This window comes from Mustela nigripes, chromosome 1, assembly GCF_022355385.1.
Source record: "Mustela nigripes isolate SB6536 chromosome 1, MUSNIG.SB6536, whole genome shotgun sequence".
Classification (NCBI taxonomy): Eukaryota; Metazoa; Chordata; class Mammalia; order Carnivora; family Mustelidae; genus Mustela; species Mustela nigripes.
In genome coordinates this window covers 81743594-81762062 of record NC_081557.1, presented here as the reverse complement: position 1 = coordinate 81762062, position 18469 = coordinate 81743594, and the positions used below count along the sequence as shown (strand labels likewise).

The 18469-nt window shown below is 40.5% G+C and overlaps 1 protein-coding gene across 2 annotated transcripts in view; it reads right to left on the bottom strand.

Moving 5' to 3' along the window:
* ETS1 (ETS proto-oncogene 1, transcription factor) overlaps positions 1–6596 on the bottom strand; it is a 129355-nt gene extending 122759 nt beyond the window's left edge. Inside the window, exon 1 of one of the 2 annotated variants that reach the window (XM_059413978.1) lies at positions 6515–6596. The gene's annotated coding sequence lies outside the window, so the exon portion shown is untranslated. Of the gene's footprint in view, positions 1–6503 lie in introns of both variants that reach the window. The other variant, XM_059413984.1, reaches the window with a different exon arrangement.
* Positions 6597–18469: the final 11873 nt, after the last annotated feature.

Genomic DNA, 18469 nt, shown 5'->3' with positions numbered 1-18469 from the left:
TAAGAGTATTTAGATCATTTCCTAAGGAAACTTTGTGATTACAATAAGGAGAAAAGAAAAATAGTTCGAAGGATTGGAGATGGTTTCTCTTCCTTGCTCCTAAAATTTTTAAGAACTTCATTGTCTTGACTGTGTATTTCAACATTACAGTAGTAAACATTCCTTCTTATTTTAAGTGGCCAACCCTGACCTATAAAGGCAGTGCTCTCATTTATGTGCTGTTGCCTTTTGTGTCTTAAACCAAACAGGCCACCTTCACTAAATGCACAAAGCAGCCACTCAGGGTACAGCTAGCATTACAGTCTTACTTCTCCTCCGCTTCACTGATAATTAGTGCTCCAAACCTTACTTGAATAGAGGCATGAACATGACTCATAGCCATCTCCTATTTCTCTAAACCACCCCCATCTCCTAACTAAGCATAACACTTTCAAGTTCTGTATAAATTGACATAGCTCAACCAATCTTTCTTGGAAGACTATAAATACACTCATGTTATCATATGATTGCAAGATTATATTGTTTTGCCCTTCCTCAAGGAGTAACTCGTAAATATGTCCTGAAAAAGAGAGAGAATATGAGATGGTTTTAGTCTGTTGTACCATAGCAATTAGGAAATAAGGAGTACCTCACAGACTATTTTATGTTTCCTCCTCATGGAAACAAATCCTTCCCAGTCACACTGCTGGAATGGCATTGTCAACAGTGGGCAGAGTGGGAGTTGCTTCTCATAGACATCAAGGGATACATCCAAACCTGCCTGCTCTTAAATGCGAGGAATTTATGAACATGATATCAATCCCAATCCCTGAAACCTAGCAGAAACTGGCACTCTTCTTTTTTCTGGGCAATCAGGCTTCATGTGGGAACATCCTCTGGGAGACTGAGGGTAACAGTACCCTATTTTACAATAAAAGTGCCCACAGCCTCATCTCCAAATGTCATTCCTCAAATGCTGTATTTAACCACGAAATTTAGCAAATGAGCACAGTTGGCCACCATGCATATCATAGTTATCTATGAATAGCGAATTGATAAATTTAAATTGTTTCTTACTAAGAAACTAGAAACAGAAAAAGAGCAAGCTAGAGAAATGACATTAAGTACTCACTGCTTCACAATGACAGATATAGTGGAGGTCACATTATATGAGATTCTTGGCCAAGTCAAATCCAAAGAAGGTCTGCAAGATTAAAAATGTCACCTCTAACCCAATGGATGGGGCCAAAGAAATCCCTAAAGAGCCTAGAATTTTAAATAATTACTTTTTTTACTCACAGCATGGAGAGCACATTGGACACAATCTAGAATATGGAGATGGTTTGGGCTCCTAAGAAGCTCTCAACAAGACTGAAAGACATCATGAACAGAGGTAGCTACTAAGAGGACATGAAAGGGGATCAGGATAGATTTGAATAATGCCCTTTTCAAACTGAACCAAAGGAGACCAGTTGCCTCAGATCTCTCAAATCCAGCAAGCAACTTCTTGGGACTATGTCAGATGGAGATTTTCACGGTGTTGTTTTATTTGTTTTACTGCCCAAACTGTAAGGTTCAAATTTTCTGAATGTAATGTTCAATGGCTTGCTGCCCTTCTTGCAGAAAGAGGGACTTTGCAATTTTAATCAACTTTGGAGTTGACCATCATGCTTTGTTTGAATACACTGGGCTCAGAGAGGTTAAGTTTATCAGCAACTAAGAGCTCTGGAGTTACAGACTGTGGGTGAACTGGCAGCTCCTCACTGAGCCTATGGCCAAGGGCAGGTTTGTTAAGCTCACAAAGTCTCAGATTCCTCAACTATCAATTGGAGGTAATAATACCCATCCTTTCAGGATCATTGAGAAGGGTTGGATAAAATAAACGTGCTTAGCAGAGTGCTTTATGCATGATAAAATGGTCAACAAATAGTGGTTCTTATTTATTGCTGTCTTGTCATAAGGCCTGGCATTAGTAAACATTCATACTTTCATAGTTATAGTGGGTTTTATTAATTATTATTTTTAGTGCCCAAAGGAGCAGACGCTATTCATTCAGGTATTAGAACTAGAACCCAGATGGCCTAAATCCCTTGTTCCTTTTTCTAAAGGACTTGCATTTAAATAATCAGAAAAGGATTCCCTTCCATAAGCAGAGGTTGAGTAGGCATTAGTTAAGAATTTCCCTGAAGAGCCACAATTTCTGTTGAATAGTAGTCTATTTGTACCATTGTTATGCATAAAACCGAGAAGTAAGCATTTTTCTTACTGCGAGGAGCAAACTCACTGAGAGACTGCAAGGCACAAAGGGGGAGATATTGTAGCCTCTCGAGTCAGACCGAAATTTTTTTGACTTAAATGTCTATCTTTGGTGGAGTAACTCTTTAGCAACTAGATATGAACATAAGGAAGTAGTAAGCTGCTACAGAAAATACTCAAGAGTTTTTGTTCGTTCACGTTTTTTAATTTTCTTGTGTGTGTGTTTTGTTTTTTTCCTCTAGAGCTGCGCTTTCCCCAACTGATTTGCATAGAAATCACCTGGGAATCGCGTTACAATGCAAAGCCTGAGTCAGCTGGTCTGAGGTACAGGGGGAAGGTCTGTATTTCCAGCGAGATCCCACGTGATGCTGATGTTACGGCCCAAAGGACCTCAGTTGGAGGAGCAAGGAAGCGTCTGGACAAACTTGGTTAAGTTCATGAGTGATTACAACAAAGCAGGTGTTGAGGGGGCAGGGCCCCCTGAGGATCAGGCAAAAAGACATCTGTAGCACAGGCTGAGCAGAAGTTCGATTTTTAGCTTAGCGACAATACAAACCTGGCCAGGGAAACACAGGCGGCTCAGGACCTGTCTCTGTCCCCAAAGCCATGTGCCTGAGCATGGGCGCGTCTGACAAGCCTTCTAGCCTTTCCTAAGAACCTGTGGTTGTCGTTACTTAGCCTCGAATGTCAAGAAACTGCCATTGCTGTTCTCTCCCCACTGACAGGAATCCTTTCGTTTAAAAGGTCACCAGGGGCACCAAAAGATGATGAAGGAAAATAATTTGCATTGTATTTTTCACAATTTTAAATGTCCTAACACTTCTGGAAACTCTCCGGTTTGTGTTTTGCGACTTCTGAGGCATTGGAGATGATTTCCAAATGAAAGGTCAAAAAATTTAAATACAAAAAAAAAGGCTAAAATTCGGGGGGGGGGGGGGTTCTACTTTTCCACATCACTTGAAAATTTCTAGATTTTACTTCTCCCATTGAGAATATTTTTTGACATCTTCACCAAGAGGTCCTTTCTTGACTCTCCTAGTGAGTATTACCCCAGCCTTCTCCTCTAAGTTCTTGATACAGCAGCAGCCCTTAGTCAACTGGAATATCAAATCTATCCTCTTCTATGAGAAACAAAATTGATCAAAATAGATGTCACTCCCTACTCCAGACATGATTTCTTGCTATCTGAGGTCCCCAGACACTCATAGACTGTGTCACACAGCTTAGCATTCATATTGTCTTTTATTTTCAACTTCTTTTCAGGTAAGACCTTGCCTCCTAAAATAAAATTATGTTGATCTTAGAAATGGAACATCCATTATTATTCCTTCAGTATCTGTTACGTCACCCAACACAAGGCTGGAGACAACACAGAAATTCAATCGATATTTGTCCCAAGAGACACCGGAGGAGAGATATGCTGATCTGGTCAACTAGACCTTTAACTTTTCTAATGGTCAGTATCTCTCTAACAACGAATGGTCGATCTGCAGATTCCCCTTTGGAAAAGAGGCCTATTCCATAGTATTCTCCCAAATAAGAGCAAATCATGAGTCAGAGCAGAAGAATTCAGCCTAAACTCGTGTCAGTATCTGAAAGCTATGAAGGTTGCTTTGCAATACTGTGCCAGCCCCAAGGTCTGGACTCACAGCCCCTTGGTTCTAACCGGGTCCTACTCTACATTGGTCATATCACCAAGCTCAGGGTCTTCAGCTGTTAAATGGGAATAACAAGGGTGCCCACCTCAAATACTTCAATGTGGGTTAAATGAAGTAGTCTGTGCAAAGCACTCAGTAAGGACCCCCGAGCATACTAACTTTAAGTGCTCGAAAAATATTGGGAATTATTTTCCTCTCGGTGGGGAAAGTGAAGGAAACCAGGTGTGATACTCGGAGAATAATCCAGATTAAAAGCTGGAGTTCCCTAAAGCTACATTTTCAGTGGAGCAGGGACGAAGGAGATGAAAAGACACAAAATGAGTTGTTTTCGGATCTGAGTTTTCCGAGGATTGAAAACTCACAAAATTTGCCTCCAACGCCACTAAATTGTTGCATACCACATTCAGTTTGCTCAAATACCAAATATGTTTTAATTTCCATAAAGAAAGAAAGAAAGAGGGGGCGGGGGCGGGTATGTGTCCCAGCTTCTGGGATGTCACCCTTCCTTTGGCTGTTTGCTGCAGAAATGGGAATTTTCAATGAGTAATTAGAAAAGTAGAGTCTCTGTGGAAAACAGATCTGTTCATCAATAAATAAAATCAGGAGGTACACCAGAATGGGAATTCTCAGTAAGAAATTCAGGCATACACTGAGGCTCTGGGTATAATCAAAGAGAGGGTGTCAGGGCTAATCATTTGTTTCCCTACCATTCATCTGTCTTCTGCCTCCCCCACCCCCAGGGACCTGCACCCACACACCCAACTTGTTACAATATTACTTAGGACAGCCCCTCAACAGGATTGGAACTTTCACTCTCTATGCTGTTTACTCCTGTTCTCTCATCTTTGTGGAATAGGTGAGGCACGAATCATCATTCACATTTTAAGAACAGTCAGGTTAAATACCTGTTCTCCGTTACCAAGCCAATCTCTAACAGGACCCAAATGTACATCCACATTCTTGATGCCAAATCCAGCAGCGGGTTCCAGTTCTGACCCTGCTCGCCTTTGAACTTCATTATAATCTGAGGCAGGCAACTGGCCCAGGTCCATGCTCTCACCCAGCTCTCCAGGGTCAGGCATTACCAGGTGTTGAAGGAGGACACCTTTTGCCCACCTTCTTCCAGACTCTACCCTTGGACCTTGCGGCCCCTCTACCCACTAGCGTGTGGGTGGAAGGAGCCTGTAATCAGACTCTGCTTCCCTCCTCCTCAGCAACGGAACCAGGACGGAAGACGCTGTGTGGCTGCTTTTTTTTTTTTTTTGACTGTTTGTTTTTTCACTACTGAGTTGGCAAGGATGGGAGTTGTTGATTTACAATTAGAAACAGCATGCTTCTTCAAATATTAATATTAATAACTACAATACTGAACACATGAAAAGGGCCTTTCATCTTCAAAGCTCTTTGCAGACATTAACTCATTAGCTGTCCCTTCCCTCCATTCAGGAACAATAACAGGTAAGTAAGAATCTCAACAGCAACAGTGGCCACCCTGCCAACCCTCCACGCATAGTCCCTGCCTGCAGAAGGGGAAGGTTTGTTTTTAGATAAGAAGGAGACGACACAATCCGGAGCCACGACAGATGAAGAGTCATTTTACAAATCATGAGGAATTTGCCAGGGTTATCATTTTAGAGGCTTTTTCCTGTTGTTTTGGTGATATGTCTCTTTTCAGTTGCCCAGCAATGGTATGAAATAAGGGGGGGAAATGGTTTAAAATTAAAAAAAAAAAAATCTTACCCAAAAGGTAGTAAGGAAAAGCTACAAGTGAATACCTTGATCTCAATAACCCAGAATCTTTTTGAACAGTTCGTCCATGTTTAAGGCTGCTTTAAAAGGTGGGGTAACAGGGGCTTGTTAACAGCAGATGAGAAGCCACAGAGTGGCAATGCAGGATAAAATCACCCAGTGCAAGGGAATGGCCATCCATACCCCTTGTGGTTCCGTAGCATCGCCAATGAAGTCCATCTCTGCGGGGGAGAGGAGAAAAGCCCCGTGACTTTGCGACTCTCCCTGTCTCAGCTACAGCCCCCAAAACAGGCAGAACACGGGAGAACTGGAGTCACAAAACAAGGAAAAACACCAAAAAAACACAAAACAGAAAAAAAAGAACACCACAAAACAAACTGGCTAGTTTGACTTGCAAGAGTCAAACCTGTGGCAATTTCCTCTCTACAAAAATTCATTAAGCTGCGTGGCAGGAAAAAAAAAAAAAAGGCAATAGGTTTGGTAGGAGTAAAAGAGAAAAAGAGGAATTTCTATGTTTAACTACAGCTTTATTTCTTTGGAGCTGCTCCAATATGCGAGGAAAATTCAGAGTTCTGACAAGTCATCTGCGAGTCTCTAAAACGTGTGTGATTTTGCTTTTATTAAGCAGGGAGAAGAGTGAAACACTCTTGATTTCAGACTATTTTAAGAATGTTAAGAAGTATTTTTGAAAATTGTTATTAAGTAATTGAATGGAAAATATCGGAAAATGTGAAAAGAGAAAGAGAAAACCCGCCTGTATCCTGAAAAGTCCCCATCAATTCACTGTTTAATTCCCCAGAATGAAACAAAAAAAGGGGGGGAGCGGAAAGGAAAGGAGCAAAGTTTTAGGCAGAAACTCACACTTCACTTACTACTTTGCCGGAGAGCCTGGGTGAAGAAAAGGTCCTGAGTGAGCTTCCCTCAGTGTCTGTGGTCTCTTTCCAACTACCTGCAGGAATCCTCCGCTTGATGGCTATAGAGGATGCAAAGACCATAATGTTTCTAATAGAGCTGCCTCCTTAAATTGGGGGGTGTGGTCAAGGCCGGGAAAGCTGGGAAAAAAGGCAGTGTGCCCCAAGCCCTTGACAATGCGGAGGCAGACATGGGAACAGGCTCTTTGGTCTAGGTGGAAAAGCAAATGTTGTTACTGGCTGGGGTCACACCGAATCACACCTTATTTTCTATCCTTCAAATTATTCTTCAATTAAATATAATGCAGCCATGGAGAGTAATGGGGAGGGAGATGAGCCAAAGGGAACCAGCTCAGTGGGATAACCTGTCTCATCTTCTGCTGATGCATTAGATTTACCTTCTACTGAATATGTGAATATTCATGGTTTCAATGGCGCCCCATTAACCTAGACAAGGGGTCTGGAAATGGAAAGCTTGCTGCCCAAGGCTGTCAGAAAACAGGATATCTACCAAACAGTCACCTGCTCTGGTTTAGCTCTGTTAACCTGATGTGAAATGTGATGTTTCCTAAGGAGAAGGAAATAATTATATGGAATGGAGCACTGGGAATTCTTAAAAATAAAATTAAAATACCCTATTCGTGTAAGTCTGGTCTTAGGTGATGTCTAAAATAGATTAGTTTCATAGTCCTGACTCTGGCACAGCAATTAAAGGACAGAAATGTTCATATATTTCCCATTTAGAGCAAATGTGAGCAGTGTGAAAATCATACATTTGTTATAGGTGAAAATATACAGCTTCTTTTATTCACATATTCGGAACCATGGTTAAGAATGTTATATTCATGTAAAATCATTTCTAGGAATACGGTTATTTTGTTAAGAGAAAAATTTTTTTGAAAAGTCATTATTTGGGGGCACCTGGGTGGCTCAGTGGGTTAAAGCCTCTGCCTTCGGCTCAGGTCATGATCCCGGGGTCCTAGGATTGAGCCCCGCATCAGGCTCTCTGCTCAGCCAGGGAGTCTGCTTCCTCCTCTCTCTCTGCCTGCCTCTCTGCCTACTTGTGATCTTTGTCTTTCAAATAAATAAATAAAATCCTTTAAAAAAATTCTGTTTAAAAAATAATAATAATAATTTAAAAAAAGAAAAGTCATTATTTGGCTGCTTAATTTAAGAGTTTTATCCTAAAAGATTCTATCTTTTTTGAAGAATAGATGGGAGCTGGATTTGTCATGGTTGGCTCCTTTCTCTTTCTAGTGACATCACAAAAGCACAACTTGGAAATTCTGTGAAAATCTAATAAATGTCCCTCAGAGCAAAAGCATCATTATCCTTCACTCTATAAAGCTAGCAATGCAGTTAAGATGGTGTTGTAATTAAAATGAGATTTTGCTGCTCATCTTTTTTCTATGCACTTTAATATGGCTTCGAAGAAGGAAGAGATAACGCCATTTGGTGCAGTATTGTTTAATAAAGGTCTGTGCCAGGCACTGTGCTAGACACTGGAAAAATAACAAGTTTATGCTGTCGTGGGAAGAGAGACACAAATCAACCATTGCAATACAGTGCAAGACATGCTACCTAAAAAGCTCATGGTCAATTAAACCCATCACAACTAATTATAATTGTATTTACTATGTTTGCAAGACATTTGGAAAAAAAGCAGAGAAGACATGGATTCTTGTCCTCCAAGGGTACACGGTGTGATTTTTAAGAAGTTCTGGAATTGGACATTGTCTATATAAGAGTTCATACAGTCAGCAATACTTGAGGACCTTAGCTCCCTCCTCTACCTGTCATGGTGAGAAAGAGCATAAGCTAGAAATCTGAATGATGCCAAGTAAGTCACCACTGTTGTAAGTTGCCTGGCAATGCCCAGGAAAGCGGGAAGTGTTATTTAAATTGGTATTTTCAAAAATGCAATATTAGATCGGTATCCACAGGCAATAAATGAAGTTGAATCCTCATCTCACACTACACACAAAAATTAACTCAAAATGGATCAAAGACCTAAACATAAGAGTTAAAAACATAAAGTTCTTAAAAGAAAACATAGAGAGACACTTCACAACACTGAATTTGGCAATAATTTATTGGCTAGGACACCAAAGCCCAGGCAATAAAAGCAAAAATAGGTAAGCTGGAATTCACCAAAAGTAAAACCTTTTGTGCATCAAAGGACACCATCAAGAAAGTGGAAAAAAATGAGAGAATATATTTGCAAATCCCTGATAAGAAATTAATATTCAGAATACATAAGAACTCCAAACAAAACAAATAACTCCATTACAAAATAAGCCCATTACAAAATGGAGTTTTGTAAACAAATAACCCCATTACAGAATGGGAAAAGGACTGGAGTAGACTTCTCAGCAAAGATATACAAGTGACCCATAAGCACACGAAGAGATGAAGAGGCGGTCAACATCACTCATCATCAGGGAAATGTAAATCAAAATCACAATGAGATAGCATTTCACACCTATGACGATGGCTCTTATTCAATAAAACCAAAACAGAACAGTACTAGGAAAGAACAGGTGTTGGTCAAGATGTAGAGAAAATGGAACCCTTCCACAAATCCTGGTGAGAACATAAAACGGGTGTAGCCACTATGGAAAATAGCATGGTGGTTCCTCCTAAAATTAAATGTAGAATTATTATAGGATTCAGAATTCCCTTCTAGGTATACAGCCAAAAGAATCAAAAGCAGAGACTTAAGCAGACATTATACCAGTGTTCACTGTAGATCACTGACAATAGCCAAAATGTGGAAACCACCCAAATGTCTGTCAAGACATGAATGTATAAGCACAATGTGGTGGTTACGAACAACGGAATATCATTGAATCTTAGAAAAATGAGATTTTGACATACTATAACATGGATAAACCTTAAGGATAGCATACTAGAGAAAATGAGTCAGACCCCAAAAGACAAATATTGTATGATTCTACTTCTACAAGGTACCTAAAAGAATCAAATTCTTAGAGACAGAAAGTAGAATAAAATCAACATGATCAGAGGGGAGTGGAAAATGAAGAGTTAGTGTTTCATGAGGACAGCGTTTCCCTTTAGAATGATGAAAAGTTCTGGACATGCAAGGTGGTGGTAATTATTTCATGTCACTGAACTGTATGGTTAAAATGATGGGGCACCTGGCTGGCTCAGTCAGTAGGTCATGTGATTCTTGATCTTGTTGTTGGAAGCTCAAGCCCCACATTGGGTGTAGAGATTACTTAAAATTAAAACCTTAAAAAAAAAAAAAAAAGATGGTTAAGTGGTAAATTTTATGTTGTATGTATTATACTAAAGTTTAACTTTTAAAGATTTTATTTATTTATTTATTTATTTGACATAGAGAAAGAGTGAAAGAGCACAAGCAGGGAGAGCAGGGGAGGGAAAGGGAGAAGCAGACTCCCTGCTGAGCAGGGTTATATAACAAGGTTATATCTCAGAACCCCAAGATCATGACCTGAGCCGAAGACAGATGCTTAACTGACTGAGCCACCCATGTGCCCCTGTACTAAAATTAAAAAAAAAAAAAAAAATACACTGACTTGAAGAAAAAAATGTAGGTCACCAGGGTAAAGTAGTCCATTTGCAGAAGGAATGCTTTCTGATCGAAATGGATCGTATGGGACAAAGGGAATGATCCTCCAGAAGAAAAGGGGATGTAGTTGTAGCAGCATGGGATCTCCCCACTATATAGAGCCCCTCCGTCAAGTCATCTGTCGAAGAGGAAATAACATACCGGCCCAATTTCATGAGGTTGTTGAGATGACTGTATAATTGGATAATTAGTATAAACAATTAACTGTAAAGGCCAAAGCTGGTTGTTCTTTTCCATGCTCTTGGATATCAAATTCTATGGAGAAGGACCTTAGGAAAGATGACTATATATTTCAAGATACTCAAGGAAAAAAAATATTTAAAAACCCAGTTACCTAGCAAGCATATATCTTTGGGCTCCCTTGGGAAAGAGTTAAATCGAAAGTATTGTTGGCTTCTCTAAATATCTCCATAGCCCAGCCTGAAGGATGGTAGTTTCAATATAGTTTAGACACATTTGGAATAGAGCCTGAATGAATTTCTAGAATAATTACCAAGCGATTTGCTGCTCTTACTGTGAAGAAATCTTTTTCCTTCTCTCAGCATAACAAATGACATTGCAAGTTTATATTTCCTAAGAGGAAAAATGGAGAAGAGAGGGAGGGAGAGGGAGAAGAAGAGGGAGAAGGAGAGAGAGAGGGAGAGAAGCAGATGCCCCGCTGAGTGCAGAGCCCCACATGGGGCTCGATCTCAGGACCCTGAGATCAGGACCTGAGCCAAAACCAAGAGTCATCTGCTTAATTGACTGCCTTACCCAGGCACTCCAGCAATCCACATTTTAAACCACCGTCTGCACACAAAACAAGTTTGAAGTCAGCAATGGCATTAAATTTAATGAGAAACTAAGCAAAATCATCATTTGTTGCATTGTACATACTATCTCTTTTCTCCTTCCATCTCCCCGAAAAAACCTCCGATGTTTAAGAAGACCCCATACATGCAGGAAAGCAGCATCTAAACATATTATCGAAACTGAGTGGAGGTAAAATCCAGATACCGTTACAAATGCAGTGGTCACCAAATATCGGAGAGGCCCCAAAAGATAAGATGAAAGGAGAGCAGGGAACAGAGAACCTTTGTCTACTCATGCTCCAGCTCTGGAACTTCTTATCCTGTACTTTGTAATGAATCTATCTCCCTTCCGTGATCAAAAGCCAAGTCTATGTCTTGAGCCCCAGACGGATCAGCAGTGGCACACACACGTGTGTGCACACATCTGGCGCCCAGGTGCCTGTCCTTTTCTGTGCCAGCGAGCCGATGGAGAAGCTAGAGTTCTTGGCATAGCCCTCCCAGGACCCCGCAGTTGCTCCAACCAGCTTTCCTGTTGTTTCCGTCCTCTCTCCGATGTGAAATGGGCCTGGAAAAGGGCCCCAGATAGACACTGCAACGTAGCTTAGATCAGGCTTGTGAAAGACCCGTCACCATCCTGGTTCCCTTGGGTTCACGGAGCATCCTTTGAAACCCACGAATTCGAAAAGTTCTGACAGAGCAGAGTGGCTGATGGTAGGGTATATTGGAGCCCGCAGAAACCCGTCTCTAATCACCCTCTTTTTGACTCTGTTCCTTTTTCTGTTCTTTGTCTCTGTGTCCCTTGTTCCCTCCTCCCTCGAAAGACCTTTACTTTTTCCTTCTGTCAATCGACTCTGACACGGTTAGCTTTAAATTTCCATTTTTAATTATACAATTAATTTGGGGTTGCAGTATATTCAAACAATACACAAGAATGTGGATAAAAACTCAGAACTACCACCCTTGCCCCCTTCCACCTGATCTCACACCAAAAATGTAACTACAATTTATGGTTTGATATGCAGCCACCCCCTCCCCACTTGTCCCTACACCTTTCTCAAGGGTTTATGTATATACATTGTTCTGAGACATCCAGTACATTTCCTGGTGTTGTCTTTCCACATTTCTCAATGGAGCTCTCTCATTCATTTCAGCAAGAAGTCTAATTGTCCATCATATTGCACGTGAATATGGATGTCATGAGTCTAACAGGTTATGGCTTGACAGGTCTAAATATCATACCTAGAGAATGATACCATTTGTTTGCAATCTGAAAGCACTCATCACCTATGTCATTTCTGGTGGCATGGGAGATGTTTGCTTGCTTTATTCTTCTTATGTGTTTGTGTTTTCTGCTTTTCGTATGAAGTTGTGCTCCTTTTGTATTAAGATAAGCAAAATTTTCTTTTCAAGTGTGTGATTTTATTGGTCTAATCAAGATTACAGTAGAGCACCCCACTCTAGCACAGTGTTATGGACTTGAGATTATACTGTCCCAACTTGAATCCCAACCTTCTTCTTCTTATGTTACCTTGAGCATGTTAAGCTTTCTGACCTTTAGTTCCTCCAATGGAAAACAAGAATAAGGATATATAGACCTCAGGGATTATTATGAGAATTAAAGAAGCATTGAGTGCTAAGTATTTAACTAATTAAGTTTGTACCTGATCAATATGAAACATTGTTATCAATGGCAGCATAGGCTTCCATTTTCCGGCCACCATGCCCCACGAATCCTGAGAATGCATGGGCTGTTCTTCCCTCATGGCTGGAGTGTTGGGCTCCTGCTCCGGACAGGAGAGCCTAACACAGCACTGAGTAAGGCAATTAGGACAAGCTTGCTGAGAAACGGGGTCCTGCTGGCTTTGTACAAGGCCAGCCACAGCTTCTTCTGCTTGGGGGCTCCCACAAAGAAATGTTGCCCATATTAATTTTCCCTTTAGAAATAGTCCAATGATTACAGATTGAGTCCAGTCTTGGGGTCAGGCCCTCCTCCCCAAGATGATAACAGCACCAAACTTGAATTTCCCCAAGCAAATTTTCTAGTCCTCATTTAGAAGGCAAATGACTTTCAATGGAGGGACTCAGACACCATTAATCTATTTCTTGATTTAACTTGAGATAAACTCCTTCTTCTTCATGGGAGGCTGTCAGGGTTTCTGGGAAGCAGTCTGAGCTCTGCTTTCTCTAGGTGCTCAGGATTGGCTGTGTCTGCGTGAACTGTACACTCTCTCTGTGCCTTGGACATCTCCCTATTTTTGCCCCTCACCTGGACCAAATCAGTAGCATCTGTTCAGAAAAGATATGCTTTCCAGAACAGCACCATCATGACAACAACTATGAGCTTGTGAGCTGGGAAGAATCTTTAGGGATTCTGCAATCTCATCACCTTTCAAGTAAGTAAACAGAATTGGGGAAATCAATCTTCTAGTTAAGAAAGTTAATAAATAAATTTGTGACTTTTCTTCAAAGCCAAAGCGTTAGCCTATTTATAGGAACCATTGTCAGCTGCATCTTGAGCATCCTGGATAAGTCTAGAGGTCTATGTTTGAAGCTAGGGTAACTAGCACTACAGGAGAAAATTCAGATTAATTGAACTGTTGATGAGGTTATTGTCCCGGAGACTCAGTAGACAGCTCAGTCCTCAGTAAACCAGGAAGAGGAATGCCCGGAGACTCAGTAGACAGCTCAGTCCTCAGTAAACCAGGAAGAGGAAAGAGCAATCCAATGTACCACCAAAATATCACCATGGATTTGCTGTTTCAAAATGTGCTGAGGACGAAGTCCAGTTAACTGCAGTCAGCTACAGGCATAAATGCATTGAGAGATTTATAGAACACCACATTCATCTGTTATTAGTGGGTTCTTACTTTGGCCTTGTGCTGATGAATGATTGGAAGTAGATTGGTTTGTTTTGTGCTTTTTGGAACACCATGTCCATCAACTGCCAGCTTTGCTGTTGACATCTTTATCCTTGATGCTTCTCTTTCTTCCTCAACATAACCAAGGTGATTCCTGAACTCAGGGACCAGGGAAACAAACCAAGGTGATCCGTATGTCTCCGCCATTCACATATGTGTAGTTTCAACTCGTTCCACCTCTATGAGGAGGCTTTCTCTAATCACACCCTCTTCCCTTTCTCACTAGATTGTCTTCTCATGACATGTTTTAAGAGCATGTCTCTCTCTTTTGTAGCAAAAATGATGTTGTAATTACTTGTGTAATGTCCATCTCCTTTGTTTATTGTAAAATCACGGGTTGGGGGAATGGGGAGGAAATGGATCAGTCTTGTTTAGCATTGTTCCTGTAGCTATTATCATTATACCTAAGACCTAAAGTAAAGGCTGTATAAATATTTGATGGATGGTTGAATGAGTAGATGGATGGATAGATGGATGGATGGATGGATGGATGGATGGAAGAAAGGAAGAGCAGATGGATATTTGAATGTCATCTCTACATTCTCTAATTTACCTATAATTTCTTAACTTTGGTTCTTTGATCTTTAATTCTCCTTTCATTGCTCCTGTATTGTCATACACTTTACCAAACTCTGGCACCCAACTCTGTCCCCAGAAAACACATCACACAACTGTTTCAGCATGAACTTTTTCCCAGTCAACATAAAAATAAACCTGTCAGGAGAATAATTTATCTTTTACATAGCACGGAGTGAAGTGAAGAACTGACAATTAACCAGAAAATTCAGTCTGTGTAAACAGGCAGAATGAGTCACCACTTCACACCAGATTTCTTTTTGTCTGTTATCTGGGTAATTCAGCCTACATCTGGAGTGTTTTTCCTTTACTATTTGAGTAGAAGCATCAGTACAGCCCTCATCTTATTTTTCTTTAAGGATGAGAAAAATAGAAGTAATTGACTTGTGATTGCTGGGCTGAATCTAGACTGTTGGGTTTTGTTTCCCTCCTCGTTTGTTTGCCAAGAGTTTCAGGTCTGACAAAAAATCTGAAATGTGTTACTCATTTTTATCAATGGCTGTTGGGAACAGAAAACTCTTCACAGTGTATAGGTATATAGAAAAGGTATCCCAGGACTGATTCAGAATGAGACGACCATATAGTACGAAAAGAAACACTGTGATTGTACAATACAATTTTTAACTTCCCTTATTGCATACAAATCTGTAATCTAAAACACCCATTTCTTTCTTACTTACTTTCTTTCTTTTTTTAAAGGGACAGCTAAGGAAATCATATAAGCTTGAACTCAAACGTTGCACCAACCAGAAAACATCTGGGATAGCCAACAATGCTGACCTTGCTTGTGACCAGAGAGAATCTAGTTCATTATGCAATAAATTGAAGTCCTAATTAAGGCTGCCTTCTCTTGCAATTTGCACGATAGCCCACCACTGGCCAAAGCACAGAATAATTCGGTGGAGCACTTTTTTTTTTTTTTAAGATTTTATTTATTTATTTGACAGACAGAGATCACAAGTAGGCAGAGCAGCAGGTGGAGAGAGAGTAGGAAGCAGGCTCCCTGCGAGAAGAGAGCCCGATGTGGGGCTTGATCCCAGGACCCGAAACCATGACCTGAGACGAAGGCAGATGCTTAACGACTGAGCCACCCAGGCGCCCCCAGTGGAGCACTTTTTATCTTATTTTGATGGCACTTCGAACGTGGATTTTTAGAAATTTGGGGTGTTTGGATAAAAGGTACCTCCAAAGAGGGCAAAAAAAAAACCAAAAAACCCAAAAGAGTAAAAGTAGAAAGAAAAGTATTCTTTCTCCTTGCTTAGTGTAAGGCAGAATTCTCTGGTGGGTCAGAGGTAGAGAAGGGCTGGTACTTGCCCAGATTGTACAAATCAGCTCTAAAGATGAACAAAATTCAAAGAAGCTTAGAGTGAAGAATTTATATTGAAATCAATCGTGCTCTTCCCCTTAAATCACTTCCCAACATGGAAATTCAAGGACTTTAATCTTGAATCCAAGAACAATTACCTTTCTTATTTTTCTACTTATTTTTTTAAAGTTGTTTTTTTTTTTTTTTAATTGGGGTGCCTGAGTGGCTCAGTGGGTTAAGCCTCTGCCTTCAGCTCAGGTCATGATCTCAGGATCCTGGGATTAAGCCCCCTATTGGGCTCTCTGCTCAGAGGGAAGCCTGCTTCCCTCTTCCCCTCTGCCTGCCTTTCTGCCTACCTGCGATCTCTCTTTCTCTATCAAAATAAAATAAATTTTTAAAAGATTTTTCTAATTAATTAATTAATTTTTATAAGTAGTTCAAAGATTTATTTAACTGACAGAGAGAGAGCTCAAGCAGGGGAAGCAGCAGAGGGAGAGGGAGAAGCAGGATCTCTGCTGAACAGTAACTCCGACATGGGGTTTGATCCTAGGACCCTGGGATCATGACCTGAACTGAAGGTAGATGCTTAACCAACTGAGCCTCCCAGGCATCCCTATTTGTTTATTTTGAAAGATAGAGAGAATGGGAGGAGGGGCAGAGGCAGAGAAAGAGAAAAAGTCTCAAGCAGACTCTGCACTGAGCGAGGAGCCTGATGTGGGCCTCATCTCATGACCCTAGGACCATGACCCTGAGATCATGACCTGAGGCAAAATCAAGAGTCAGGCAATTAACCGACTGAGCCACCCAGGTGCCACAATAATTACTTTTTTATCTGAAAGTAATAGATGTTTACTGTTGAAAATATGGGAAATAGGAAAAAGTAAAAACAAGATTAAATTCATCTATAATCCTCTATTCAGAGGTAGCCAATGATAATAGTTCATAAAGACAATTTTTTTTCTAGTTTTCTTACATAGATAAGTATTTTTAATTTATATAAAATAAAATAGATCGCATTACATGTGATATTTAACCTATCTTTCTTAGTTATAAATCTTAACTTATTTTTAATGCCATTAAATAGCTGCCCTCAATGGCATTTTTAATGCTTCATGAGATGCTTGTATGTATTCCTAAAAAGTCCAGACATTTACTATAGGACTGAGCTTTCATTTTATACTCTACCGATAATTAAAGAATCACAGGAACTGGATGCAATTCCTAAGTCTACTAACTGGCTGTTATGTTTGGGGGGCAAGGTCTCTGGGCATTGGTTTTTTTTTTATCTGTGATGTAAAAGGTTATATAGTTAATTTCTAGGAAGTCCAAGAGAAGGACCTCGGGGACATAAATCATATAATGCATAGTTTCTTAACTATTCCATTTTGCCTATATGTCTACTCCATATGAGAGGGATTTCCCTTTTCCTTCATCCTTTGATTTTTCCATTTCCATTCTCCTGAAACAATGAAATGTGATGCCTTTGATCTGCTCATCAGAAGATGGGTGGCTGGATTCTTCTTCCCTGGCTTCTGCAAACTTGGCACCACTCTCCTGCTGTGAAATGCAAGGTCTGTTTGGAGCTCCAGGCCCCAGACAGGTACTCATACAAGTACTTCTGCCACCAGGCTCACTGGAGCTCCATGCCCCTGGTGTAGAAAATCAAGTCCTGGAGCTTCAAGTAAGTCTCTGCCTTCTTGAAGTCTCCAGCCAGACTATAAGAAAATATAAAAGGCACATTCATTTTCTTTGGACCAAGAACAGAAATGTTAATCTCTCTTGCTTTTAAAGGGCCCAGTAAGGATTTTGTGTTCCACATCAAAGAGAAGCTAGGAAGAGACAGTGTTTTTCCACTGTAACTTATGAAAATGGATGGGGAACTCAATTTGCCCATGAATTGGAATCTAAAGGAATTCCTGAGATCTGATATAGTAGTTCAGAGGAAGCATTGTAAGGTTCCCTGAAACTTCTGCCTGCAATCTTATAGCACTGGGTTCCCAAGGTATCTTTCATGTTCATGGCCTGAAAGGAAGGGTGCCCCTCCCCCATCCCTGCTACTTCAGGTCTCACCAAACTATCCACATAACGGGCCGAGACTGACAAAGATCAAGAGATGAAGCACAGATCTGAATATTATCTCTGTATATTTCTGGAGTCTGTCAACTTAGGTATCTCCACAAGAGCCAACATCTCACCAGAGTGTTTTCTGTAGTCCATCCATTGAGAAGATGTGAAGAAGCCTCTGATGTTTTGCTTTTATCATGAATTCCACTGACCGCAGAGACTTGTGATTCTGGTGTGAAATAGGAGGAGAGTGAGGACTAGTCCTGGCACATTTCATTATCTCAGGAGGTGCTGATATTCCCACATATCAGCAAGCAGGATTCCAAAAGATGATGGCATCAGATCATGGAGTATCTTGGGAGACATTTCCTTCCTGATTATTTCTCTCCCATCCCTGTCAGTGTTACTAAACACAGCAAGAATATTCATGGAACCAGGCACCACTCCCTACTGCTGCCTAGGATCCTAGCAGGTCTTTTCTCATCGAGATGTTGAAAAATAAAATGAGATAATAGAGACAGAAAATGCTTTGAAAGTCAAATGCTTTGCATATGAAAGGGATTAAAGATTTTGTTTATGATAGCTCTGATGAATCCTGCCTTGTCTCATTGCAGCAGTCTGTTATAATATTTCATTGTTAGAATTGAA